Source organism: Microtus oregoni, unplaced genomic scaffold (genome assembly GCF_018167655.1).
Source record: "Microtus oregoni isolate MIOR12 unplaced genomic scaffold, Mior012 000001F_ref0000356, whole genome shotgun sequence".
Taxonomy (NCBI): Eukaryota; Metazoa; Chordata; class Mammalia; order Rodentia; family Cricetidae; genus Microtus; species Microtus oregoni.
Window position 1 is genome coordinate 91,781,582 of NW_024543060.1, and position 26,910 is coordinate 91,808,491.

The 26,910-nt window shown below is 47.1% G+C and overlaps 1 protein-coding gene across 2 annotated transcripts in view; it reads right to left on the minus strand.

The window, feature by feature from the left end:
- LOC121457671 (solute carrier family 41 member 2) overlaps positions 1-8,791 on the minus strand; it is a 71,911-nt gene extending 63,120 nt beyond the window's left edge. The window contains exon 1 of one of the 2 annotated variants that reach the window (XM_041666600.1): positions 8,523-8,791. The gene's annotated coding sequence lies outside the window, so the exon portion shown is untranslated. Of the gene's footprint in view, positions 1-7,991; positions 8,281-8,522 lie in introns of those variants that run through there. The other variant, XM_041666594.1, reaches the window with a different exon arrangement.
- Positions 8,792-26,910: the final 18,119 nt, after the last annotated feature.

Consider the following 26,910-nt stretch of genomic DNA (forward strand, 5'->3'; position numbering starts at 1 on the left):
AGTAAAGCCGTTCCTGCTACTAGGAAATGTCTTTTGTTGTTGTTGCTTTACATTTGTTTGTTTGTTTGAGACAGCATCTTAGCATGTAGCCCAGGCTAGCTCGGAACTTCCTGAGAACACAAGGCCAACCTGGAGTTTGGAGCAATTCTACTTCCTCTGCCTTCTGTGCCAGCATTATAGGTCTGTGACGCCACATTTTGGTACCATGGCTTTTTTATTTTTATTTTTTGATATTTATATCTGTGTATGTGCATGTATGTCTCTGAATGCGTGTGTATCACATCACGTGTGTGGCGGTCAGGGAGCTACTTTCAAGGGGTTGGTTCTCTCTAGCCACTGTTGGGTTCTGGGGATCTAACTCAGGTTGTCAGATCGTGGTAAAGGAATTTACCTGTTGTTGAGATATCTCCTGGCCCTCTTTGTTTTGTTTGTTTTTGAGAAAAGGTCTTGCTCTGTAGCCCAGGCTGCCCTCAAACTCATGACAAGCCTCCTGCCTCAGTCTCTCCAAGTGCTGGACTTACAGAGATGAGCCAGCATAGTAGGCTCACTGTGCATATTTCACATAAGAGGGTAATAAATGTCTAACACGAAACCCAGTGAGCATGTGCACCAGGCACTGAACGTGTGCTCAGTCCCTACTGTGCGCCAGGCACTGACTGCTTACAAACGTGTGCTCAGCCCCTACTGTGAGCCAGGCACTGACTACTTACAAACATGTGTTCAGCCCCTACTGTGAGCCAGGCACTGACTACTTACAAATGAGTGTTCAGCCCCTACTGTGCGCCAGGCATTATACTGGTTACCAGATGCCATCTGAGAAGGCAGAAGTGAGTCTGTGCTCAGACCTCCCCCATCTTGCATCAGAGAGGGGAAGGCAAACCAGGAACTTTATGAAACGGGCTCCAGAGGCAAAAACAATAGGAACTGGATTCTGGAAGACCTGGATCACCAGCCAGAAATCGGAGGTGGACGGGTGAGTTGAGGAAGACAAAGGACCTAAAGAGATCTTTGGACAGGAATCTCATCAGCCAGGTCCTGATTAGATTCAGTGCCATCCTATTTCCTCGAAGATAAACCCGAATTCCTCCAGAAGGCTAACTGAACCCCCATAACACCCCTTAACCCTTAGGGTCTGGTGGTGTCTGTGTACACCTTAGTCTTGTTTTCTGCTTTACATACTTACGGAGACAGAATGTCAGTGTAGCCCTGACTGGCCTGGAACCTGTACTGGCTGGCTGGCCTCAAACTCAGAGAGGGATGTCTGCCTGCCTCCCCCTCCTTCCCACCCATCAGTTCAGCTCAGGAGAGCCCAGGGCTTTCCTTCCTGGAGTTTTTCAGGCACTACAATTTCATCTGAGTAAGTAGATGTGACCCAGCGCTGGAGAAATAGCTCCCTGAGCAAGAGGACTCATTTCTTACACAAGTGTGAGGCCCTGAGTTTGAATACCAGGCACCCACATCAAAAAGCCGGATGTGGCCGCATCTGTCCCTGTAACCCCAGCCCTGTGGAAGACAGGAGAGGATGATGGCCGGGGCTTGCTACCTGCCGGCTATTGTGTGATATTTTTTTATGTTCTGACAAATAAAGTTTGCCTGCAGATCAGAGGGCAGAGCTTGCCACTAGTTAGCTACAGAAGCCAGACGGTGGTGGTGCACACCTTAAACCCAGCACTTGGGAAGTGGAGACAGGTGAGAAGGTGGGGTGGAAACAAGATCTCAGCCATTTTTTTGAATCGAGGAACAAGAGAGGAAGGGAGCAACTGGTGGCTGCCCCTCTGGTTCTCTGACCTTCCAGGTTTATCCCCCAATATTTGACTCCTGATTCTTTATTGATTAAGATTATTTAGACTAACACTTCAGTTGGCTGATGCCGGGGTTCAATGAGAGACCCTCTCTCAAGGGATATAAGGTAACGAGTAACAGAGCAAGACACCTGTTGTACAACCACACCGGCACATGCTCAAACCACACACACATATACACCAAAAATAAAAAAAAAAAAAGGAAGAAGAAACCAAGGGTGGATTTAAGCTTAGTTCTCTAGTCTGGCTTTACCAGAAATGAATCTTAAAATATTTTATCATATTTTAAGTCTCATCTGACTCCTTGAGCCCAATCTCAGTTGTTCTCCCTGGATGGGATGGTGAACTGAGGAACCTTAAGCCTCAGCCTCCAGAGCAGCTGGACCTGCAGGCATCTCCACCATACCCTGCTCGATCTCAGCTTGTGCTGCTGCTGGAGAGCTGGGGTCAATCCCAGGTGCTGGGACCTGCGCCTCCAAGCTGGGCAAACACATTACCACTGCTTCACACTCTCAGGCCTGACCTCCACTTCACTAGGTTCTCGAGAGAGAGGGCTAAGTTGCATACTGAAAAACCCCACTGTGAAGGACAGCAACCCAAGACTTACTGCGGGTCTTAGGAGAACTCGCTGTGAAGAAGTGAAGTGAGAGAAAGAAGGCCTAAACTCTGCGCAGCCACACACACCCTTAGTCCTGGCACTAGGAAGACAGAGGCTGTCTCACAAAGAAGTCTCTTTCTCGTGGCACCTCCTAGGCAGTCACCCACGTCTTGACTGAGATGCCTACCTCCTTCCCAACCACAAAATCGTTAGAAACCCACTGAGTTGGGTGAGGAAACGCAAACTTTGTACATTTTATGAGAGAAGCGTGCACCCACAGAAGTCGCGGTGGATAGCTAGGAAGAGTGTTAGGGGTATATGGTCCGTATCGGCGGCAGGAACAACAGATGAGGTTTTCCCATTGAGCAAAGTGTCTCAACCTATGGTAGAGGGCACCTGCTGTTCAGTGGGGGCGTTCTTGTTATAGACCAAAGAGAACTGAAGAGAGGAAGCACAGTGGATTCCAGGATGCATTGTGGATGACAAGCTAAGTAAGTACTCTCAACTTGGTTATTGCAAGAAGAGAAGAATATTCCTGGACTTCGCCTCTATGTTGGGTCTCAGAAGAGCCAGCAAGATCTAAGTCTTTTTGTCTCTCTGAAGATGTCTGCCAATATGTTGTCAGGAAGCCCTTAAATAAAGAAAGTAAGAAGCCTAGATCACAGCACCCAAGATTCGGGGTTCTGTTTCTTCCAGTATCCTGCAACACAAACACTTACATATTGCTCTGGAGAAACAACACACTGAGAAAAACAAGGAGGAGGCTGAAGAATACACTAAACTATGGCCAAGAGAATGAAGGAAAGCCAGGCAGTGGCGGCGTACGGCTTTAATACCACCACACTCAGGGGGCAGAGGCAGGTGGATCTCTGTGAGTTTGAGGTCAGCCTGGTCTACAGAGTGAGTTCTAAGACAGCCAGGGCTACATAGAGAAAACCTATATTAAGAGAGAGAGAGAGACAGAGACAGAGACAGAGACAGAGACAGAGACAGAATAAGAACGAACACCAGGAACAGATTACCAGGAGACATAGGCTGTCTCACTGGGATCTTCTATTTCTGAGCCTAGTCAAAAATAAGTCTTTAAGAATATATATTAAAAGCTGGGCGGTGGTGGCGCACGCCTTTAATCCCAGCACTTGGGAGGCAGAGGCAGGCGGATCTCTGTGAGTTCGAGATCAGCCTGGTCTACAAGAGCTAGTTCCAGGACAGGCTCCAAAACCACAGAGAAACCCTGTCTCGAAAAACCAAAAAAAAAAAAAAAAAAAAAGAATATATATTGAAAAGAGTAAAATAGTGACTAGCCCTTGGGAGAAAGAACGAGAACTGAATTAGGAAAGAAGGGCCTCCCACTTCTCTACCTGGACAATTTTTTGGAGTCACTACAATCTTATCTTCCACTCATTCCTGCTTTTCTCTTCGTCTTCCAAACTATGATTCCTGAAATACAGCAGGTTTTATCCAAGTCTCTAGAACATTATTTCTCTAATTTTAATTTTCTTTTCTTTGTTTCTTGTTTCTTGTTTGAGACAGGATCTCTCTAACATAGCCCGGCTATCCTTGAACTCACTACACAGACCAGGCTGACCTCAAATTCAGAGCGATCCTCCTGCCTCTGCTTTCCATGCCTGGCTATGACAGTCTTCTGTCCCTCCTTAACTCAAAGTTCCTATTTCCTTAGTACCTGGTCATGAAGAAAGGAATGTGACTAAATCCACCCACATTAAAATTAAAATAGACGGAGCCAGAGAGACGGCTTGGTGGTTAGTAGCTTTCCGAGGACCCTTGTGGCTGCTCACAACCACGAGGGTATCCATCCCTGCAGGCACCAGGCATGCGTGTGATGCATGCACACCTGCAAGCAAAACACTCTTAAATATAAACATTTAAAAATCAAAATAGACCATCCTACCCATTCCTATATGCATATCTATACACACACCATACATTATACATGTATACAGAGATTATCTATATTCGTTTTTATGTATATTTAAGGTAAATAAACTTAACTACAGTAATTTCACAGAGATGAGAGGGTCCCTAGAAGTCCACTACATAAAAAGTGAACTCAGACCATCATTTCCCGGGGGCTGAGGTATAAGTGGTGGTGTGTACCTTTAATCCCAGCATTAGGAAGAAGGCAGGTGAATCTTTGGGGGTTCAAGGCCAGCCTGGTCTACAAAGTGAGTTCTAGGAGCCCTGGTCTACACACCCAGTTCCAGATAGCCAGAGTAACATAAGAGAGACCCTGTCTCAAAAACAAAACCAACCAGGGATCGATTCCCCCAAACCTGTCAGTTTTCATTGCCACCTACTTCCAGACAATTTGGTTTGGGGGTTTTCTTTGTAACAGGTTTCACTAGGTAACTCTGGCTGACCTTAAACTCACCAGAGATCCAATGCTGAAGTCACAGGCATGTACCACCATGCCCAGCCTAAGGAGAACCTCTCTCAACAAGTGGTATTGGAACTGCAAGGAGCAGCGGGGGGAGCATCTACTGGGCGTGTGGGGAACAGTCAATAACAGATCGATGCTTATACGTCCAGTGTTAAGCTCGTTAGGTCAATCAAAGCGAAAACATGGAGGTTACATATTGACATTGTCAGCTGGTTCCTCCCAAAGGCAGTGAAGCATAAAACAGTTAAAGATTATCTGCTCTCTAAGTTATAGGTTGAGGAACAGGATCGGGCTGTCCCTCACGCCCTTCTCATCCGTGGCTCTCCGTTATTCCGCCTTAGAAATCTATAACCTTCTTTTCTAGAAAGTTCCTGAAATGGGGTAGCATCTGTTTCAGCAGTAACAGAATCCCTGCATAACCAAACTATTCAGTTTCCTGAGTCTCCCAGACAGCTCACAAATTTCGTCCTTAGCAAAGAACCTTGCCAAGTCAGTTTAATTAGAAAGCCCTCCCCAGGTACGAGATGGAGGTGGGTCCATCTCCACAGTATCCTTCACCACAGCGTCCCAGAGCCCAGGCTTGTCTTTAAGATGACTTACCCAGAGTCCCCCTCGCTGGGCCCTCTTCCTCTTACCAATCTATCCACTGCCCCTGCCCCTGCTCTTTCCCTACAAATTCCTGCTTAGCCACACCCCATTCAGGATTAATCCCAATCCTCAGTGCCAAACCCATTGTCATGGCTACAATGGTTTGAATATACTTCTTCTTCACCTACAGAAAGTTTCAATAATTTTTTTCTTTAGCGGCAATTGGGAAACAAAAGAACTTGAGTTTGGAGAAATGTCATCTCTTTTAGGAATTTTTTAAAGGAAGACCTGAGGCTGAATCTGTACACTCAGGGATCGACCATGCAGAAAGCACAGGCACGGTCTTTCAGTTCCAGGTGGCTCTTAACCTCCGGGCCGGCACGGTGTGTTTCACCTGGTGTGTGACAGTGCACGCCTGGAATCCCAGCACTTGGAAAGCAGAGGCAGGAGGATTGCTGTATGTTCAAGGCCAGCTTGTTCAACAGAATGAGAGAGACTCTACCTCAAAAAAGCAAACAAGTCGGGCGGTGGTGGCACACGCCTTTAATCCTAGCACTCGGGAGACAGAGGCAGGCGGATCTCTGTTGAGTTTGAAACCAGCCTGGTCTACAGAGCTAGTTCCAGGACAGGCTCCAAAACCACAGAGAAACCCTGTCTCGAAAAACCAAAAAAAAACCAAAAAAAAAAAAAAAACCAAAAAAGAAAAGCAAACAAATTATCTAGCATTCACATGTATTATAATTGCAAAAGAAACTATACAGACTGAACGTGGAAAAAAGACATTTCACTGGACTGAGACACACATGAAGTTTTGTTTGAATAACTTGATCATTATTCAGCATAAATTACTTGTAGTTAGTAAGTGAAACTTTCTCAAATTAACACAGGATATAGGAAAACAGCAATTAAAATCTCATCAGAACCCCAGTACCACACCTCCTGTGACTTTTTTCAAGAAAGCCAAAAACTAAAAACAAAAAAGGACAATAAAATGCCCAAGAATTACCAGGTAAAGCGTTTTCTGAAAGATTCACATACCACTTAGTAGATTTTTACACAAGTTTGACCAGTACCAATCTAAAATCTAGACTTTTTCCTATATATGAATAAACATTTAATTGCGGCTGGCTTGGCCACAACCATGGCAACAAAAAGAAAAGAACAAAAAGCAAAACTAGGGGCAAAGGATCTCATCAAACATTTCTTCAAAACAGATACACACTTGGCCAGTAAGCATAGGAAAGACTTTTTTTCTTTTTTTCGAGACAGGGTTTCTCTGTGTAACAGCTCTGGCTGTCCTGGAACTCTCTCCATAGACCAGGCTGGCCTCAAACTCACAGAGATCTGCCTGCCTCTGCCTCCCAAGTGCTGGGATTAAAGGCGGGTACCACCACTGTCTGGAGTAAAAATAGTTTTAATTCCTGGTAAGAAAAGCAAATTAAAACCACAATGAGGTACATCCAGGCAGTCGTGGCACGCCTTTAAAAGCAGAGTTCAAGGCCAGCCCAGTCTCTAAGAGCTAGTTCCAGGACAGGCTCCAAAGCTACAGAGAAAGCCTAACTTGAAAAAAAAAAACCCAAAAAACAAAAAACCACAATCTGATATTACACCAACTACAGAGGCTAAAAAAAATAAATAAACAAAAATGACAAGTGTTAATTTAAGGCAATGGCAACTCTCACACAGTATTTGGTGGGAGTATAAAACACTGCAACAGCTTTGATAAAAGCCTAAAAGTTTCCTTAAAAAGTTAAGCGCTGAGCAACTCCACGCCTAGGTATGCATCCAGGGGTACTGAAAACACACATCCACAAATGTTGTAGCCGCATTATATCTAATGGCTAAAAAAGTTTTAACATGCAATTTCATTAACTAGTGAATGGACTGGTAGTGACCACATCCAAATATTCATTCAACTACAAGAAAGTACAGAACAGACACACACACACTAGCTACATGAACGAGCTTTGAAAACATGAGGCTAAGTGAAGGAAGTCAGACAAAACACACATACACATTAGCTGGGTGTGGCAAAAGCCTGTGATCTCACCACTTGGGAAGTTGAGGCAAGACGACCGCAAATTCAGATTAGCCTGAACTATACAGCAAGACTGCTCCCCTTAAGGGAAGAGCCAAAATCTTGTCTTTAAACGGAGGAGATGGGGAACCACAAATACCGTATGATTTCATTAGCGTCCCCAAAGGGTGAATGCATAGGAACAGAAAGGCTAGTGGTTGCCAATGGTATAGCGAGAGTATGGATTGCAACTAACAGGTACAGGTACGGGGTTTCTTTTGGAGATTACAAAAATAAAAATAAAAAATCTGGATAGTGGTGGCACTTGCAAATCTAGAAAAAGCCACTTGATGTATAGGTCAACCTAAATGCCCATTTACAAAAAAGAAGACATAGGTGTAATATACCTAATGCAAGTAACACATACAAACATGCAGGCTCTCGCCATAAATGGACCCCGAGGCTTCTCAAATTGAAACGTATTGTACTTTCGTATAACCAAGAACGGGGTGGGACGCTGCGGAGCCCCGCCGCAGGCTCCAGGGGTGAGCATAGCCGCCTCCCAGCATCTGCATCCGAGCTCACCTTCCTCCATCCCTGGGCGCGCGCCGCCGGTCACCGCGGCCTGCGGAGCCGGGCGCGGAGCCCGAGGGCAGCGGCGAGCAGGGTTGGGAGAATCGGGGCGGCCTCGGGTCCCGCCGGCCTGGGCTCTAGCGCCCGGCAGGCAGCACAGCCGCCCTTCGGACACCTAGCTACGGCTCCCTCCTCGGCCGCCCGCACCGAGCCTCAGCGCGGCGACGCCCCCGGAGTCAGTCCTCCCGGCCCAGCCCCGTGGACCCGCCGCGCCTCCTCGCCACCGATGACAGCCGCCCGACGCCCGCGGCCTCTCGCGCGCCCCGCCCCGCCCTGCGCACGCGCGCAGCCGGCCGAGCCCTCCGAGCGCCGCTGATGTGGCCGCCCGGCGGCTACCCGGATCCGCGACCGCGCCCCGGCGGCCACCCTCCCGCCGCCGGCTCGCCCGCCCGTCCGCCCGCTTCGGATCCCTCTGGCAGCGTTAGCTCAGGCTTCCCCGCGCATCCTCCGGGCTGCATCCCAACCCGCGCATCCTCGGCTCACCGCTTCGTCCGCCCCGGGGCCTCCTTGGGGTCCGGTTCGCGTTCCTTGCCGATCAGGATTCGACCGAAATCCAACCGAATACGTGGGAGTCGTTGCGCGATTCTCGGAGGCCAAAGGACGGGGAGGAGACGTGAGGGCAGCGTCACGCCCTCCTAGCGCCTGGCGGGGTCAGAGCCAAGTGCACAGGCGCTGCCCAACCGAGCCTTTCGGTTTGCCCACGCTCGAGTCTGGTAGTCGAGGTAGACTTGAGCCAGAATTTGCCATGGGAAACCGGAAGCTGTTTCAATGAGGGTTTGTTAGGTACATATTATATTGCGACTCAGCTGGTGGGACTCCCACCCCACCCCACCCCACCCCACCCCACAAAGGTGTGTTGAGCCCAGGATACTACAGGGGAAAGCTGCTCAGTTTGATCCTGAGCCTACTATATGGCCTCAAACCGAAGCTTTCACAGGATTGGGACAGCGGTGCTTTAGCGGCTTTTTCGGTGAACACTGGCCGATTTATCCTTGTTTTTCTAATGAGTTAACTCAGACCTTGAACTTAACTTTGACCCCTAAGGGGGCTTCTGAATGATTCTTGGCCATCTGCAGAGTCTCTCTCTCTCTCTCTCTCTCTCTCTCTCTCCCTCCCTCCCTCCCTCCCTCCCTCCCTCTCCTGCCCTCCCTCACTCAAGCTTGGGTATGGTGGCACCCGCCTTTATCCCAGAAGCAGGTGGTTCTCAGCGAGTTCAAGTCCAGTCTTCTCTATTTAGCAGGTTCCAGGAAAGCCAGGGTTACAGAGTGAGACCTTGTCTTAAATGGTTGCACTCGGGAGGCAGAGGCAGCCGGACCTCAATCGAACTCACATTCGAGGCCAGCCTGGTGTACAGAGTTCCAGGACAGGCTCCAAAGCTACACAGAGAAACCCTGTCTCAACGAACCAAAAAAAAAAAAGGAAACAAAACCAAAGTCGACAAAGTCTTGTGCAGCCCAGACTGGCCTCAGAGTGATCCCCCTGCCTCTGCCTCTCCACACTGGGATTAAAGGCGGAGACCACTATTCTCCAACCTGGCCTCAAACCCTTCCTCTTCCAGAATGACAGGTATGTGCCGCTGTGCCAGCTCTAGAACGCTTCCTGGGGATTTTAGCGCACTGGTTGGTGGCGGGATTTAAGGCTAGAAAATGGATTCGCTGTTAAAAGTGGACACTGCTCTTGTAGTGGACGCAAGATCAGTTCCGGGCACCCACCTCCACAGCCGCCCCTCCCGCGACACACACCTGCAACTGCAGTTCCTCTGGACCCAAAACCCTCTTCTGGCTTCCACAGGCATCTGCACTCACAAGCGCATACCCAACTCCTGCACACACATATACAATAATTTAAAATGAAATTTTTAAATGTTCAGAAAAAATTTAAAATACCTTCAGGAGTGGAAGCATCACTGTGAAGAATATGGGCGCTGAGTAGACATAAACAGGAAGTCATTATTTTGGTTTACGGTTCTGTGCTAAACCCCAAAATGGAGTCACTCACCACAAACTGAAGCTGTTGGTTCCACTTTCCCAGAAACAGCTGTATGAAGCCGCCTCGGCCTCACCCCTTAGGCACAGACAAAGGCGACCTAATGCCGACTCTTCTGTCGTTTCCCCATCTGCCTTATAGGGGGAGGGCTTCTTGTTTCCCCTTTCCTAAGCCCCGGCCCCGCTGGAGTGCCACTCGGTTTGGTGGTCTGACACATGACCCAATTTTACACTCAGAAGCCAATTAAAACCCTCAAAGTAAATGGTTGTCGTTCTGTCCTTGGTAAAGTCAGCGATTCTCTGGCATTTCCAGATGTCTTTTTTTAACTACTGTCTTAAGTCAGGGTTTTATTGCTGTGAAGAGACACCATGACCACCACAATTCTAATAAAGGAAAACATTTAAGTGAGGCTGCTTACATTTCAGAGGTTAAATCCATTATTGCCGTGGCGGGACGCAGGCGTGCAGGAGATTTCTACATCCAGATCACATTGGGCATGGTTTGAGCATCTGAGACCCCAAAGCCCGCCCCCAATGACACTTGCTCCAAGAGGGCCACACCTCCTAATAGTGCCACTCCCTATGGGCCTACAGGGCCATTTTTATGAGTTACCATGGCCTAGGGAGCACAGATCCATTTCCCTAAATGACACGTTCAACCCTAGAAGGGGTTACATACATTTCTGTAGTCAGTAAGGAGCTGAAACGCACAAAGCAATGCATTTACCAATAAATGTGGACCATCAGAGCTCTGGGCTCCAGCACAGCAGGCAAACCCCTCTCAGATGTCATCTCAGAGCATTCCCAGCTGTGGAGTTAGCTGCCAGGGGGTAGAGGTCGGCTAAGCCCCGTGGTAGAGTCTGAGATGTTTGTACACACACGTCTGTGCCATACAGATCTCATTTGAGCTAAAGCACACAGGATTTGTTCTATTTTACTTTGTGTTAACACTTGATTTCGAGTTGCATTCACCTTCTACAAATGCCATGATTTAATTTTTCTTATGGATTGAGTGTGTGGGTGGGCACAGCCTGTTTTCTGAGATGGGGTCTCTGAACCAACCCGAAGCTTGCTGTTCTGGCTACCGTGGTATGCTTGTTAGTTGTTGGGTGTTAGGTCACCCTGACACAAACTATGGTCATCCGAGGAGAGGGAATCTCAAGATGTCTCCATCAGGTTTGCCTCTTGACAAAGCTGTGAGGGATTTTCCTGATTGATGGGAAGCAAGTGAGAAAGCAGGGTTCTTCCATGGCCTCTGCTTCAGGCCCAGTCCCCAGGTCCCAACTGTGTTTGAGTCCCTGGATTTCCTCCATGGCGGACTGTGATTGAGATCTGTCAGCCTATTAAGCCCGTTCCTCCCTAGCTGATTTGTGTTCCCCCACCCCATAGCAACAGAAAGTAAACTAAACACCTAGCTAATCATGGGGGATGTTGAGATCTGGTTGAAATCTGTCTGTCCTAAATGCTGCCTGAGTGTTGGGATGTTGGGAAGTCGGGAACAGACCCAAAGCACCTTGTCCAAATTGCTGCCATTTTGACTTCAGACTCCATTTTACCTGGAGGGTGAAAGTTAAGGTTCCCAAGCCCTAGGGGAGTCGGGATCTTTCCAGTAGCTGACCCACCTTCTTCTTAGACCATAGAAATAGCCATTGTGTACCTTTGGTTCTCTGGAAACATTACAGCTGTTCCTAACAGAAAGAACAAATGAATCTGATTGGTTGAACTGAAAAGCTTGCATTGTATGTCGATTGACAGGGAGGGAACACTTTAGGAAAACCCCTAATCTTTGAAGTCTGATGGGTGAAAAATTGTAACTGAAACTTGGCAACACACGTTTACTATTCTTTTAAATTTATTTGTTATGTATATAATGTTCTTGGCACCAGATCTCATTATAGATGGGTGTGAGCCACCATGTGGTTGCTAGGAATTGAACTCAGGACCTCCGGAATAGCAATCAGTTCTCTTAACCTCTGAGCCATCTCTACAGCCCCATTTATGATTTTTTTTATGCTTAAATACTTGCTTCAACTGGCATTTGGGATCACAGATCAACTCCCAAGTCTGTTCTGTGACCCTGATTGATCAGTCCCTCCTCCCCACTCCCCCTTTTGTGCTGCCCTGCATTAAACCTTGCTTTTCGGGAACCTTGTATTGATTCAGAGCCTGGGACCCCAACAGGGACACGCTGCAATGGCTGGCTGGCTTCTATGTGGGTGCTGAGGATTTGAACATGGGTCCTTTTGCTTTCACATGCTTAGCACGATTGACCTACTGAGCCATCTCCTTAGCCCCTTGTTTTGTCGTTTTGGGGTAGGGTTTCTATATGTATCATATACTAGGGATCACAGATGAGAACTACAATGGCTGGCCCATGAAAAGTTTCATACTCAGAATGTTAGATAAGATACAGAATTAAGATCAGTGGCTATTGGGGCTGGAGAGATGGCTCAGCAGTTAAGAGCCCTGGCTAGAACTGGGTTCAGTTCCCAGCAACCACATGGGAGCTTACAACTGTCTGTAACTCCAGTTCTAGGAGATCTGATACCTTCACACCAATTCACATAAAGTAAAATAAAAAAAAAGATAATTGGCTATTAAAAGGCTAAGACATCTCAAGATAAGTTTGACTTTTGACTTACAATGTTGCTTCTCTTTGGAATCACAGGAATTGTGACGTTCTAGCAACCAAGGCCAAGCCCTCTACAGGAATGTTACTTTGGAGATAGCTTCTTCAGAGAACTTTTGTTCACTAGGAAGTCAGAAGGACAATTTGAGTTGCTTTGGGTGTGCTGAGTTTAATGTCACTAAAGTTCAAGTGTTGAATATGTGTTTGGATGGTGAGCCTGGGACTCAAAGTCTTCATGACACTAGCTAGTGATCTGCTGAGCTCAACTCCCAGAAGAGAGTCAGCCTGAGATGGAGAATCTTTAAAGAGGGCAGGTACGGGGACTTGCCTGTGAAGACGGACTTCTAAACTTTAGAGAAGGCCTGAGCAAGGGAGCACTGAGACTCACAGAATTAGATACTGGGAAGAAACTGTTTTGTCCACCCTATGAAGATGATGTTATAAAGAGAAGAGTTAGGAGTAAATGCTTGCTCAAAGACATATTCTTTTTTGTTTTGTTTTGTTTTTTGTTTTTCAAGACAAGGTTTCGCTGTAGCTTTGGTGCCTATCCTGGAACTAGCTCTTGTAGACCAGGCTGGCCTCGAACTCACAGAGATCCGCCTGCCTCTGCCTCCTGAGTGCTGGGATTAAAGGCGTGCGCCAGCACCACCCAGCGTTGAAAGACAAATTCTTGATCTTCCCCTGAAATGTCTGTGAATAGCTCTGATGCTCACCGAGTCTAGAACTATAATGTGCAGCAGGGGAAACGGACGGCCCAGCTGGCCCGACGATTCCCACCCAAGTGTCAGGACCTGAGCCAGGATACCCAGAACCCAAGTGAAAAGCTGGGCAGTGGTACACATACATACATGTTGGTCAAGCATTCAGACACATACAATCACATTAAGTAAACCTCCTTTTTTCTTTTTTTTAAAGAAAGCTGGATACCTGTAGCATGCACTTCTGCCTCCAGTGCCAGTAAGCTGGGAGGTAGAGATAGGTAGAGCACCAAAAGCTCAACAGGCAGGCAGTTCAGCTCACTTGGCAAAGCTCCAAGCCAACGTGAGACTCTGACTCATGCAAAAAGTGGAAGGTGTCCAAGACATGTCACCTGAGGCTGGACTCTGCCCTCCGTGTGCACACATTGCCATGTATTTGCACACAAAGAACTGGGGTGAACCACTTGAGAGTGATCCCCAAACCATGCAAAATACCCCCAAAGCAGAAACATTAGGGAACACTATCATTCAAACGTCACACAGCTCGTGCAGCAAAAGACCCAAACTTTCTGCCCCCATTATCACTACTGTTCCTGGAGCTTTCGAGTATTTACGTGGGTGTTTGAATGAAAAAAGTGATAAGAAAAAGGCAGTTCTGCCAGCACAAGAAACCCAAATAGGTCGAATAAAACAAAATCAAAATGCCCATCGTTTTATTAAGATGCTCTCGAGTGGCCGAGCACATGGCGGGGAGACAGGACACCAAGGAGCACATGCAGCCCTAAAACCAGGTGTTTCTCCTCTGGGAGCTCACTTAAATACCCTGTGGGAGTAGTCCTGACCCTTCCCTGGGGGCGGGGCATGCTGGAATTTGAAGTCCAGAGCAAAGCAACTCCCAGGCCAGGGGCTGGGGACCATGCTCCCAATTTAAGAAAAAGAAATCAGAAAAGGAAGGACATGATTGCTCCTAGATGAGGTGGAGAAGGTTTACTGTGGATGAAAAGGAGAGCCTAATCAGAGGCAGGGACATCTGGGAGAGTCTGGAGTGGACTCGGCCAGACTGAGCTGGGCCATAGCTAGAAAAGGGGGAGGGGAGAGGAACCCCTGACCAAGAGGGATGGCCTGGGCCAAGAGAGTAGAGTGTAGACCGAAAGGGCCAGGTAACCAAAATGGCTGGATTATATAGGTAAGGGCAGCATGGGGAAGGGCAGCCCAGTCTCTGGGCTGGAGAAGTTTAGGGTAGGGACCAGCCATACCTGTCACAGGTAGGGACTGAGGGATGCTGGGAGAACTTGGTGGCCAGTGTCTGCTTTGATATGTTAATGACCATCTCAGCCATTTGTCCGCAGTTTGAGACCTAACATCCCAGCCTTCTTGTTGATGATAAAGGGTATGGGGTGATGACATCTTTTATAACTGCTTCCTGCCGACACCAGGGTGTTGTTGTTGGGGGTACAAGAAAGCCAGAATGCTGGCCAAGGCTGGAAAGAGAGAGGGAGGAGTGGAGGCTGCTTTGCTTGCTGTCCAGGCTCTGCAGGACTAACTGGGCTAGGGAAGTGCAGGCAGTGTTGGAGCAGTTTGTGAGGCTGGGCTTCCTGGGGCTAGACACTTTGGAGCCATCCAAGATGCAGATTCCGTGGGAACACGGAGAACTGGCATGTGGCCGGTACAGTCTGTGGTTGATCTGAAAGCTGCTGGGACTGATGACCACGGACAGACGTGGTTAAGGAGGTTAGCCGATACTTTTTGTCTTGCATGTACATTTGAAATGTTTCAGCCCATGGGCCTGGTAGTTGGGGAAGGGGAGTCCCAAGACCAGGGAAAGGAAGAGCCATCCTACCCTCAGGAATAGGCTGTATGTAAGGAAATGCAGGCTTTTGGCTAACAGGAATTCTTATCTGGAGTCCATTTGACCTGTGAGAGTTGGACCCAATTTGACTCCCTGAAGTTTATGTGATAAACAAACTTACATTTTAAGTTTTAATTCCTAGCCGGGTGGTAGTGGCACCTGCCTTTAATCCCAGCACTCCGGAGGCAGAGGCAGGCGGATCTCTGTGAGTTCAAGGCCAGCCTGGTCTACAAGAGCTAGTTCCAGGACAGGTTCCAAAGCTACAGAGAAACCCTGTCTCGAAAAACTGAAAAAAAAAAAAGAAAAGAAAGAAAGACGGTGATGTCACACGGCACATTTTTTGTAGAGTGCACGAGGGCCTTGTGCTCACAGCGAAGCACGGAGTGAACCGGGAATTTTAATGTCAATAGAGGAGATAAAATCAAATACCTGCTGTATACTGTCCAGAAAGCTAGAGTGGAGATTGTTAAGGACCTGGTGACCTTTTTGCTATCTGAAGGGACAGACCTCACCCTAATTCCCCAGTTGATTATCCCAGACTCTTCCCTCCCTAGACATTTATCCATCCTTAGAGGAGTTGTCACCACCCTCTATGGCCTGCTGACCTCTGTGACCTCTGTGCTGTCGTCAGAGACCACAGTAGAGTCTAGGTCTTTTAGCTGTGGAGCCCACCCTCATGGTCACATGTACTTTGTAAAAGAGTTTCTGTGTAGTCGTACCTGAAGCCTTATTGTACACCTGGAATTGGGATTATGGGAAATTTGTTGCATGGAGACCCTTTTCCAAATTATATTGAATTTAAATATGCCTACAATAAACTGCCTGGTATTAGGCTCCCCCAAATCTGATCAAGACTGATAAAGACAACCTGCAAAAGGTTTTCATCCTCATCTCTTTGAGCAGTTCACTTCCCTGCCCGACACCTGCGGAATCCCCTCACTCTTTAACCTTTAGTAAAGGTGGCTGACAGGCACATGGTTGCTTCCATACTGATGAGGTCGTCAGCCAAGATGCCAGCAAGCCACATGGTTGCTATTTAAAAACATCTGATTTCCTAAACAGGAGTAGAATCTAAGTTATATACACAGTGTATTCCAGGCAAGAGTTGAATCACATATATACAAAAGTATAGATTTTTATTATTTATTTATTTTGATTTTTCAAGAGAGGGTTTCTCTGTAGCTTTGGAGCCTGTCCTGGAACTAGCTCTTGTAGACCAAGCTGGCCTCGAACTCACAAAGATCTGCCTGCCTCTGCCTCCTGAGTGCTGGGATTAAAGGCGTGCACCACTATCGCCCAGTTTTAGATTTTTAATTATAAACCTTTTGTTATGAGTTTAAATCCAAATTTTGTTACAGATTTTGTAGATTTTAAACCATCCCAAAAGAATTTGAAAATGCTGAGATAGAGTTTACACATAGTCTTAAGAGATTTTTTGATGTTGGGTGGTGGTGGCACACACCTTTAATTCCAGGCAGAGGCAGGTGTATCTCTGAGTTTGAGGCCAGCCTGGTCTACAGAGTGAGTTCCAGGACAGTCAGGGCTTCACAGAGAAGCAAACAAACAGCAGGAAGCAGAATCTTAGCGACAAGAGACTTTGGGAGTGTAGAGCAGAGTGAGTTTAGGTATAATACATTTGGAGATCATTTGTGCCGAGTTACGATTTGTGAGAACTCAGAAATCAAGTCTGCCAGTTTTGGGCCACTAATCTGTCTGTACTGAGGCCAAGATGTAGTAATAAAACCTGAGTCAGAAGGGGAAGAGAGAATGTGGAGGAGATTCTTCTAAAAGCTCCAAGAGGGAGCTAAGAATAGAAGCTGCCTGGGGGGGAGGGGAATGGGGGAAAGGTGGGAGGGGGTGAGTTAGGAGAGAATCAAAAAAGCTCTAAAGGGCCAGCAGAAGCTTTAGGAGAGAGTTGAGAAGTTGTGGGCCTGCAGTTTCTAGAGGGAAGAGGTAAGGAAACTCGTGAATGTATGGGGCGCAGGAAGGCACCCAGAGAGGAAGAGCAAGGAGCTCAGAATGGGAGGAAGCAAGGAAAAGGGTCCCAGGCTACTGTAGGCCTGACACAGCTCCTGGAGGAGAGCTGAAGTGGATAAAGTGTTATTGTGACAAGATTTCCATGGGGTGGGGGGGGGGTGGGGGGTGTAGGACTGGAGAGTTGGCTCAGAGGTTAAGAGCACTGGCTGCTCTTCCAGAGGTCCTGAGTTCAATTCCCAGCAACCACAAGGTGATCCACAACCATCTGTAATGGCATTTGGTGCCCTCTTCTGGTGCATAGGCTTACATGACAGAACACTGAATACATAATAAATAAATCTAAAAAAATAAAAGTAAAGGGAAATAAAAATCTCTGTGATTTCGAGGCCAGCCTGGTCTACAGAGCTAGTTCCAGGACAGGCTCCAAAGCCACAGAGAAACCCTGTCTCGAAAAACCAAAAAATAAATAAATAAATAAATAAATGGAAATAAAAGAAAAAGAATTTCAGGGCATCCCCAAGCAGAATGGGGAACTTGTCAGAGAGAAAAATGTTCCAAATCACAGAGGAAAAGCGTTCCTTGTCCTTGTAACCAGAGCCCGGTGAGGATCACAGGAGCTTTCTGGCACACTGAAGTGGCTTTTGTAGTAGCAGTAAGCCAAGGCGGCTTGGGGTGACACTTATCCAGAAGAGAAGAGGGGTGAGAGCTGGGGAAAAGGGAGATGCTCACGTGGGCACAGTAGATCTGAGGAGCAGCAGGCTGCAGGAGCCAGAGAAACATACAGAGTGTAACGGTACCCACGAGGAAGGCAGCGGTACCCACGAGGAGGGCAGCAGTACCCACAAGGAGGGCAGCGGTACCCACGAGGAGGGCAGTGGTACCCACGAGGAGGGCAGCAGGCCAGAGCCCAGAGAGATGCTTTCAAGGAGCAGACTTGAGACAAAGGGTTAGAAAACAGGAGGAAGGAAGCAGAAGCTTCGGGCGCTAGAATCTGGAGTCCAGTCTCTTGGGTGGCAGAAGCCAGCAGAAACAAATGATCTGTTCACACCCTCAGAGAGTCAGATGAACAGCTTGATTCGGAATGGCTGGGCTCCTTGGGAGGGAACTCATTTATGATACTCCCCCAGGTTATGGCACCAGATTAATGGGGAAAAAAGAAGAAGAAATAAAAAAGTAAAGGACATGACTGCTCCTAGGTTCGGTAGAGGAGAAGGTTTATTGTAGACAAAGGGAGACATAATCAGAAGCAGGGACGTCTGGGAGAGTCCAGAGTAGACATGGCCACACTGACCCAGGCCATGCTAGAAGAGTGGAAAGGAGCTGCGGACCAAGAGGCTGGCCTGGGTCAAGAGGGTAAAAGGTAGACCAAAGGGCCAGGTAACCAAAATGGCTGGATTATATAGTGAAGGGCAGCTGGGGGAAGGGCAGCCCAGCCCCTCGGCTGGATACATTTAGGGTAGGGGGCGGGGTATGCCAGCCATACCCTGTCACAGGTAGGGACTGGGGGATGCTGGATGAACTTGGTGGCCAGCATCTGCTTTGATATGTTAACGGGCATCTCATTTAGTCATCTGTCCAGGGTTTAAGACCCAACAGTGTTCAACAAGTATACAACAGGTTAGTACTACAAGACTCCTGTTTGCCAAGCACACGCCATCATTCATCCATCTACAGGTCTTTATTAAGTACTTAATTAAATGTGATTTTCCATCCTCTGCCCTAGGACTACAGCTCTGGCTTCACTCATGGAAAAACAAGTCAGTGTCTATCTTCCAGGATTCCCGTTCAAGTGAGAAAAGGCAAACAGTCAAAAAATATTTACCTGGGGGGCTGGAGAGATGGCTCGCGGTTAAGAGCATTGCCTGCTCTTCCAAAGGTCCTGAGTTCAATTCCCAGCAACCACATGGTGGCTCACAACCATCTGTAATGAGGCCCGCAGGAAGAATACTGTATATATAATAAACAAATAAATAAAAAAATATTTACCTGTGGGATGGCCAGTAAAGATGCTTGTCACCAAGTCTGACAACCTGAGTTCGGTCCCCAGGCAGGACATACTTGGTAGAAAGAGAGAAAGAGCTCCTTCAAGCTGTCCTCTGATCTCCACGCATGTTCTATGGCGCATCCACACCCATGCACACACAATAGATGAAATATGAATTTTAATTATATCTAGCCGGATAGTGATAATGGCAAAGAAATTAGTCCACCAGGTGTGCAGAAGGCAGGCGGATCTCTGGGAGTTCCAGACCAGCCTGGTCTACAGAGTGAGTTCCAGGACTACACAGTAAGACCTTGTCATCTCCCCACCCCCAAAAGAAGAGTTTTGGAGTTGGGATGAGGAGATCATAGGAGGAGGGGCTTTGTTTCATTCGGAATACACATAGTTTATAGTAATCATAATATAATCAGAGAAAAATTAAGAGTTTGAGCAGTAAGAACTAGGAAAGCAGTTATGGTATGGGGCGGGGGGGGGGGGGAGATCCAGCAAACACAGAAGTCCTGAGACGGAAATGAATGTATTGTATTCCGGAGATGTCAATAGGCTAGGGATGTAACTGGGAGGATAGGATGATTTCCCAGCCTGCAGACGGCGTGGTGCTGGGGGTAGGGGTAGAAACAGAGGCGCAATCCTGTGTCTAGAATGATTGTCCCACCTGCAGAGGGCGTGGTGCTGGGGGGGTACAGAGACGGGGGGCGCAATCCTGTGTCTAGAATGATTGCCCAGCACTCAGACGGCTGGTGCTGGGGGCAAGGGCAGAAACAGAGACAGGGGTGTAATCCTGTGTCTAGAATGATTGTCCCACCTGCAGACGCCGTGGTGCTGGGGGCGGGGGTAGAAACAGAGACCAGGTTGCAATCTTGTGTCGAGAATGAAGTGAGAAAGAGCCCCTGGAAGAATTTGAGAAGTAGCCCACTATCCGTTTGGTTTCAGTGGGATTGTTGTGGGGAGCACAGGCAGACCACCTCTAACCCCTAAGACGGTTCCTCAGGTGAAAGAGATAATGGCCCAGCCCTGGGTGGTCAAACAGGAAACGGGAAGGAGGTGCTGGGCTCTGGATGTGTCTGTCTGGGAGCAGAGGCGAAAGACAGGATTTGCTCATAAAGACAGGATTTGCTCATGGAAATGAGGGGAAGGCGATAAAGGGAGTACCTAGAAGAGTAGAATTCTGTGGCTAGAGGGGGGATGGATCTGGGGATTCATAAGAGCCAATGAGACAGCCACGTTGGTCTTGCAGTAGAGGTGCTGCTCTGAGTCATACTTTATAAGTGTTATGCCCAGATCACGGAGTTCCCCCAAAACCAGGTAGGAGACCGAGTCCTGTATATAAAAAGCAAAGAGTCTTTATTTTTATACAAGTTTGCAAACTCAGACTCTTCGTGTGTCCAACGTATTGGAGTGATTGGAGAGCCCAGTGCTCAATTGGGGTTGGGTTTTCATAGTAGCAAAGGTGGGGGGTGAGGGATTTCTAAGGTGCAGGACCCCAGATTGGCTGATGTTTGTCAGGAGTGTCCTGGTGAAAGGCGCCGGGTGTGTGCTGGCAGGTGATCCTATCTAGGGTGATTGGAACTTTAGGAATTTCCTTAGGATGGTCTGTTCCTGGGTGCCTGGGTGGTCCCAGTTTGTGGTCTTTCTTGGAACCACGTATTGCTTTAGGGAAAACTACTGAGAAGTTATTGAACTTGTCATGGCTGGAACCTACAATAAATTGAGTATTTACTCTCATTCTCCACATCCCTTGGACAGATTAATAACCTCCTGAATTTAGAACTGGCATGTAGAGTGCTAACAGAACAGGTGCTTAGTGAGCTTGAGGTCCTGGGCTTCTTCCCCAGCAGCCCCCCCCCAAAAAAAAACAAAACAAAACAAAAAAAAAAAAAAGAAAAAAAATACAATGAAAAACACTCCAAGTTTACTACTGCCTTAATATCAGAGAAGACAAACAATTTAACACACAATACAATGCCTATAGCTATGAAGCCTAGGGAAATTTGAGAGGCCATAGTGTATGGAGCAGAAGCATCTTCAGAACCTTTGGAAGTTGGGGGTGGGGCGGGAGTCAATGAAGACTTATAATAGGACATAATATTAGATTGAAATAAGAAGCATCGATATTCATGGAAAGATAAATGTTAGGAATGGGGCATAAGAAAGGAAGGAAAGGGGCTAGAGAGATGGCCTGGGGGCAAAAGCAGTTGCTTTGCATGCCTGAGAACTTGAGTTCTGCTCCCCCAGAACCCACACAAAGCTGGGTATGGTAGCTTGTGTTTGTATTCCCAACACTCCTGCTTCACGATGGGGGATGAGAAGGAAGAACTCCCACAGACTCGAAGACCAGCTAGTCCTTCATCCACAATGGTGAACAAGAGACTCTCTCTCAGATCAGGTAGAAGGTGGTACCCAACACCAAGGTTGTCCTTTGACCTCTACTACATGGTTGTGAGGCACCCACGCCGCTTGTTGGTTCCCACCGCTTAGCCCCGAAATGACCACACAGAAACTGTATTATTTAAATCACTGCTTGGCTCATTAGCCCTAGCTTCTTATTGGCTAACTCTTACATCTCAATTTAATCCATCTCCATTAATCTGTGCATCACCACAAGGTTGTGGCCTACCAGCTAAGTTTCAACACATCTGTCTCCAGCGGCAGCTCCATGGTTTCTCTCTGACTCCACCCTTCTTTCTCCCAGCATTCAGTTTAGTTTTACCCACCTAGCTCTGTTCCCCTATAGCCCTTCTATAGACCCAAAGCAGTTCCTTTATTAACTAAGGTATTCACAGCATACGGAGGGGACTCCCACATCACCATGCTTGCATCCGCAAACAGACAGATGCATGCACACACATCCAGGGAAAAGCAAAATGAACTCCTGTAGTGCTGCCAGAGCACCCAGAGTGGCCAGGGGCATTTCTGTTTGGCAGCTGGGAGCGTCTCTGAGCTGTCCCTGCCCCGTCCCTGCCCCCAGTGTCTTTAGAAGGTGCTCTGCCCTGTTAGATCTCTATCAACCTGGACCGCTGAGTTCTTGGCCTCCAGGCCTTTAAGCTCCTTGTTCTTTTTAATGAGGAAGACTCCATTCTACCAGAAATCTGCCCTGATCTACACCCACCAGACAGACTGAGTGTCTCTTTGTTGTTTCCACAGTAACCATTCCTTAATGTTTCAATAGCACCCAAAGCCACCCAGTTGTGAAGATTTACCACTTGTCCACCTCTCGGAGTTCATACTCACTTGACTTTGCCAACCCTAAGGGCATATTCTATAATTATCCACTTGAAATGAATGAATGAACACATCTAGAATTCTTTTTTTTTTTTTTATTTTCGAGACAGGGTTTCTCCGTAGCTTTTTGGTTCCTGTCCTGGAACTAGCTCTTGTAGACCAGGCTGGCCTCGAACTCACAGAGATCCGCCTGCCTCTGCCTCCCGAGTGCTGGGATTAATGGCGTGCGCCACCACCGTCTGGCCCGAATTCTTCTGTTTTTATTTGCAATTTGGGTTTTGATTCTGGTTCTATTCCTAGCAGAATAATTTATTAATTAAAAAAAATGAGCTAGATGGCTCCAGCTGGCCTCAAACTTAAAATCTGTCTTTTTGACCTTCAAGTATTTTGGATTACAGGTTTACACCATCATCCTGGATATTACTTAATGTAGAATTTAACTGTAGGAGGCTGGAGAGATGGCCTAATGGTTAAGAGCACTGGTTGCTCTCACAGAGGACATAGGTTTAATTCCCAGCACCCACAAAGTGGCTCACAACCGCTTACATCCAGTTTCAGGTGATCTGATTCCCTCTTCTAAGGGACTAGGCACATGGCAAGCAGATATACTTGCAGGCAAAACATTCATACAATATAAATAAAGATATTTATTTAAAAAAAGAATTTAACTGCATACTGTATGCTTTAAGCTGCGTTGGTGGAGTTTTTTGCTGGGACACAGACTTTGGGTAATGGCCCTGCTTCTCTGTAACTGGAATTGCAAACCTGTGCGACCAGGCCCAGCACTTCTTACTCTCTATAGTTTTTTTTTTTTTTTTCTGTCAACTGATTGGCTATTTTGCCTCTTAACCTATGGGGTTGGCTTCATTTAATCCTGTTTACAATATTCAAGTAGAAAGCTCTTGGATTAAAGGTATGTGCTAGGGTTGAGCCATACCACAGCTAGAAGCAGGTTTTTTCAGTAAATAACTCAGTCTTGGGGTTCTCAGTGTTATAAAATATTCTGCAACTCTACGTAGTGAGTTCAAGGCTAGCCAGGACAACCAGTGAGATTCCATCTAACAAAAAAAAAATCCTGTTGAGTCCCTAGTGTACCCTTCCTGCCTCATCCAGAAAGAAAAATTAAGCCAGGAGGGTGGTGGCGCAAGCCTTTAATCCCAGCATTTGGGAGGCAGAGGCAGGCGGATCTTTGTGAGTTCGAGACCAGCCTGGTCTACAAGAGCTAGTGCCAGGACAGGCTCCAAAGCTACAGAGAAACCCTGTCTCGAAAAACCAAAAAAGAAAAATTAAAAAAAGAGAGAGGCAGAATGTACTTGTCTTGGAATCTGCATAACAGGTATATAGCATTGCTTTTACAACTTATCTATAAGAGAAATTATAGCAATACAACAGCAAAAACAAGAATGGGAGACCAGGGACTTAGCCAGTACTCTGCATTCTGCCGAGTTTCTGCAAGCAAAGAGGTACAAAGTGTATGTGCTGTGTCCACATCAGGTCCTGCAGCCATCTCTGGCCTTGTCCTTCCCATGTTCTCTGCTAAATACATCTGAAGTTCGTGCCCACTGTGTAGTGTTCTGTTTGGGCCATTTCAAAGGGAATAGCGGCTATTATGACCACATGAACGTATTTATTTTATGATAACAAAGACCTCTCTGTCCTGGATAGGGTCCTGGGAGCGCCTATCCCCATTTGTAATCAGAATGTGTAAACTTGTAAAACATTCTCAACAGGAAATTGATGGAAGAAGATTGCAGCTGCAGGACGAGGAGAGGAAACGGTACAAGCTGTACATGGTTTGTCAACCTGGGAGAACAAGCGTTTCAGCTGGTCCTCTCCCACAGTTTAGCTCTCGACTGTGCCCCCTCTTGAGCTCTGCTGTGTTGTATTGATGCTGTCCACAGTCACAGGAACAGCTTCGTCTTCTCTGTCAGTGGAAGAATTAAAGGCCAGGAAAGGACCATTACTGAAACCTTGGGGAACCCCGCAGAGCTGTTATAGAATACCTGAGAAATCAGGGACCTTTCTTGGGGTTCTTAGTTTTGTTAGTAGAATAATTTAACGATGGACACAAACAAAAGCGTGGGGACAATTTATTAGGTTTAAAAGGCAAACTCCAGGCAAACTCCTAAGCCTGCAATGGGAGGAGGAGAACGGAGAAGGAACAAACCCCAGTTGGCCTGAGATAAGGCCTTGCGGAGGTCTGTCACACAGAGGCACGCAGCCAAGTGCCCTGTGGAGGAGAGCTTTGTAAAAGATAAGGAAGCCTAAGAATTAGTTCTGGAGTCTGAAAAACATCCTCTGGTCAGTATCTGAAAAAGACTAGAAGAAATAGGTCTAAGAAAGGCAGGCTGACTTGCAGGCATCGCGAGGCAGCACAGCTGGTGAGGACAATGTTAGGGGCTGGGAATTCAGAACAGGAAAAGCAAAGATGAACCAACCTTCCTAGGGGTCAGCTAGCCTAGTCCTCACCTGGATTAACCCTTTAAGGAGGAGACAAGGGTCTCCACCTAGAGGTCGGTTCCATCCTTTACACGCGTCTGCATTGTAGTAAACATTTCTATCAGAAAGCCAGGCTAGCTAGTGTCCTAATTCTGAATGTATTTTTTTTTAATATTTATTTATTTATTATGTATACAATATTCTGTCTGTGTGTATGCCTGAAGGCCAGAAGAGGGCGCCAGACCTCCTTACAGATGGTTGTGAGCCACCATGTGGTTGCTGGGAATTGAACTCAGGACCTTTGGAAGAGCAGGCAATGCTCTTAACCACTGAGCCATCTCTCCAGCCCATGAATGTATTTTTTAAAATACTTTAGAGCAGAGGCTGAAAAGCTAGTGTTAGATGCATTGTTGTTCTAGGACAAGATCCTAGAAACTTAACCCAGGAGAAAAAATTTAAAGGTATGGAAATAACTACAATAGTTTTGACTTAAAAAAAAAATGCAGTGTTTGGGGATGTAGCTTAATTGACAGAGTATGTGCCTAGCATGCACGCACAAGGCGTTTGTTTGATCCCCAGAACTACACAAACCAGCTGTGATGAGGAGAGACAGGAGTATCAGGACATCTTTGGCTACAGGGTGAGTTTGAGGCCAGCCTGGGTTACTTGGTGGCAAGAGCCCGGAATCCAAGCAACCAGGAGGCAGAAGCAGGGAGCTGACACAAGTCTGAGGCCAGCTCGGTCTAGAGTCCTGGCTCCTCCTGCCCCTTTCCACTTCCCAGCTGGATCACAGGTCGCTGTGCAGGGGAGTGGCCGCGACTTTCCTGGTGCAGGGGAATGGCCGCGACTTTCCTGGTGCAGTTCTTGGCAGATGGCTCAGCCTCACTTGCTGCCTCTTCTGCTGCAGCACAGTCAGGCAGCTGCCACCACGGCCCACTTAGAAGCCTGTCCTGTGTGTGCTCCTTTCAGGGACTATAACATAGTCTCCAGTCCCTCAGTCTGCTTGGAGACGGTCCTGGACTTGCGTGTGTCTGTGTGTATGGTGCGTGTGAGCTCAGTTGTGGTCAAGGACGAATGTTCAAGCGACTGGTTGCAGTTCTGGAGTGACAAAGGACTGTAGCAAATAACCTCAGGCTAAAGATGTCACTGAAGGGTACTTTGAATGCAAGACGTGTCCAACGAAAAAAACTCGTGCACTTTCAAAAAAGAAGAAATATGTATTCAAGCCCTTGGACCATATTTTGTGTTATCTGGGCTGACTGATAGCTCATCAGGTAAAGTTGTCTGCAGTTATAATTTTTTGATTCATAGAATCAGGAAAGTGGAAGGAAAGAACTGACCCCCTAAAGTTGTCCAGGCTTCCGCACCCATGTCATAGCATGTGGTCCCCGACCCCCAAACACTCAAAGTTGTTTTGAAATATAGATTGACTGTGTAGTTCTTACAGGTTTATGTCTTACTCTGTGGACCAGGCTGGCCTTGAACTCACAAAGAACCACTGGCCTCCTAGCCTTCTGAGTACTGGGACTAAAGGTTTGTGTTACTATTCTTAGGTTGAAGCAACATTTGCAGCAGCTCCTTGTTCACAGCAGCCATGAGGTGGAAGGAACTCAAGTATCTAAGATCAAAGAAAGCGTGCTGTTGAACTAGTCCTGGTACAAAGCCTGTCTGTAATCTCAACACTTTGGGAATGTTTGAGGATAGCCTGGGGTTCAACTACAGAGCCTGGGCTATATAGTGAGACCCTGTCCTCCCAAACAAATCCCTTCCTCCACAAAAGCAGATGTGGTACGTAATCCAATGACATATTATTCAGCATCAAAATAGAAAGGAATCCTTTCTGGTAAACCTTAAAGGTATTATTTTCAGTGAAATAAAGTAATCACAAAAACAAGTGGCTTACGATTCTGTTTCTATGAAAAGAGACAGGAGAGCCTCGGTGTCAGGGGCAGGAAGAAAGGAGGAATGAGGGGTTTGGTGTTCAATGGGTCTAGTTTCAGTTTCTTTTTTTTCTTTTGATTTTTTGAGACAGGGTTTCTCTGTGTGGCCCTGGAACTTGCTCTTTAGACC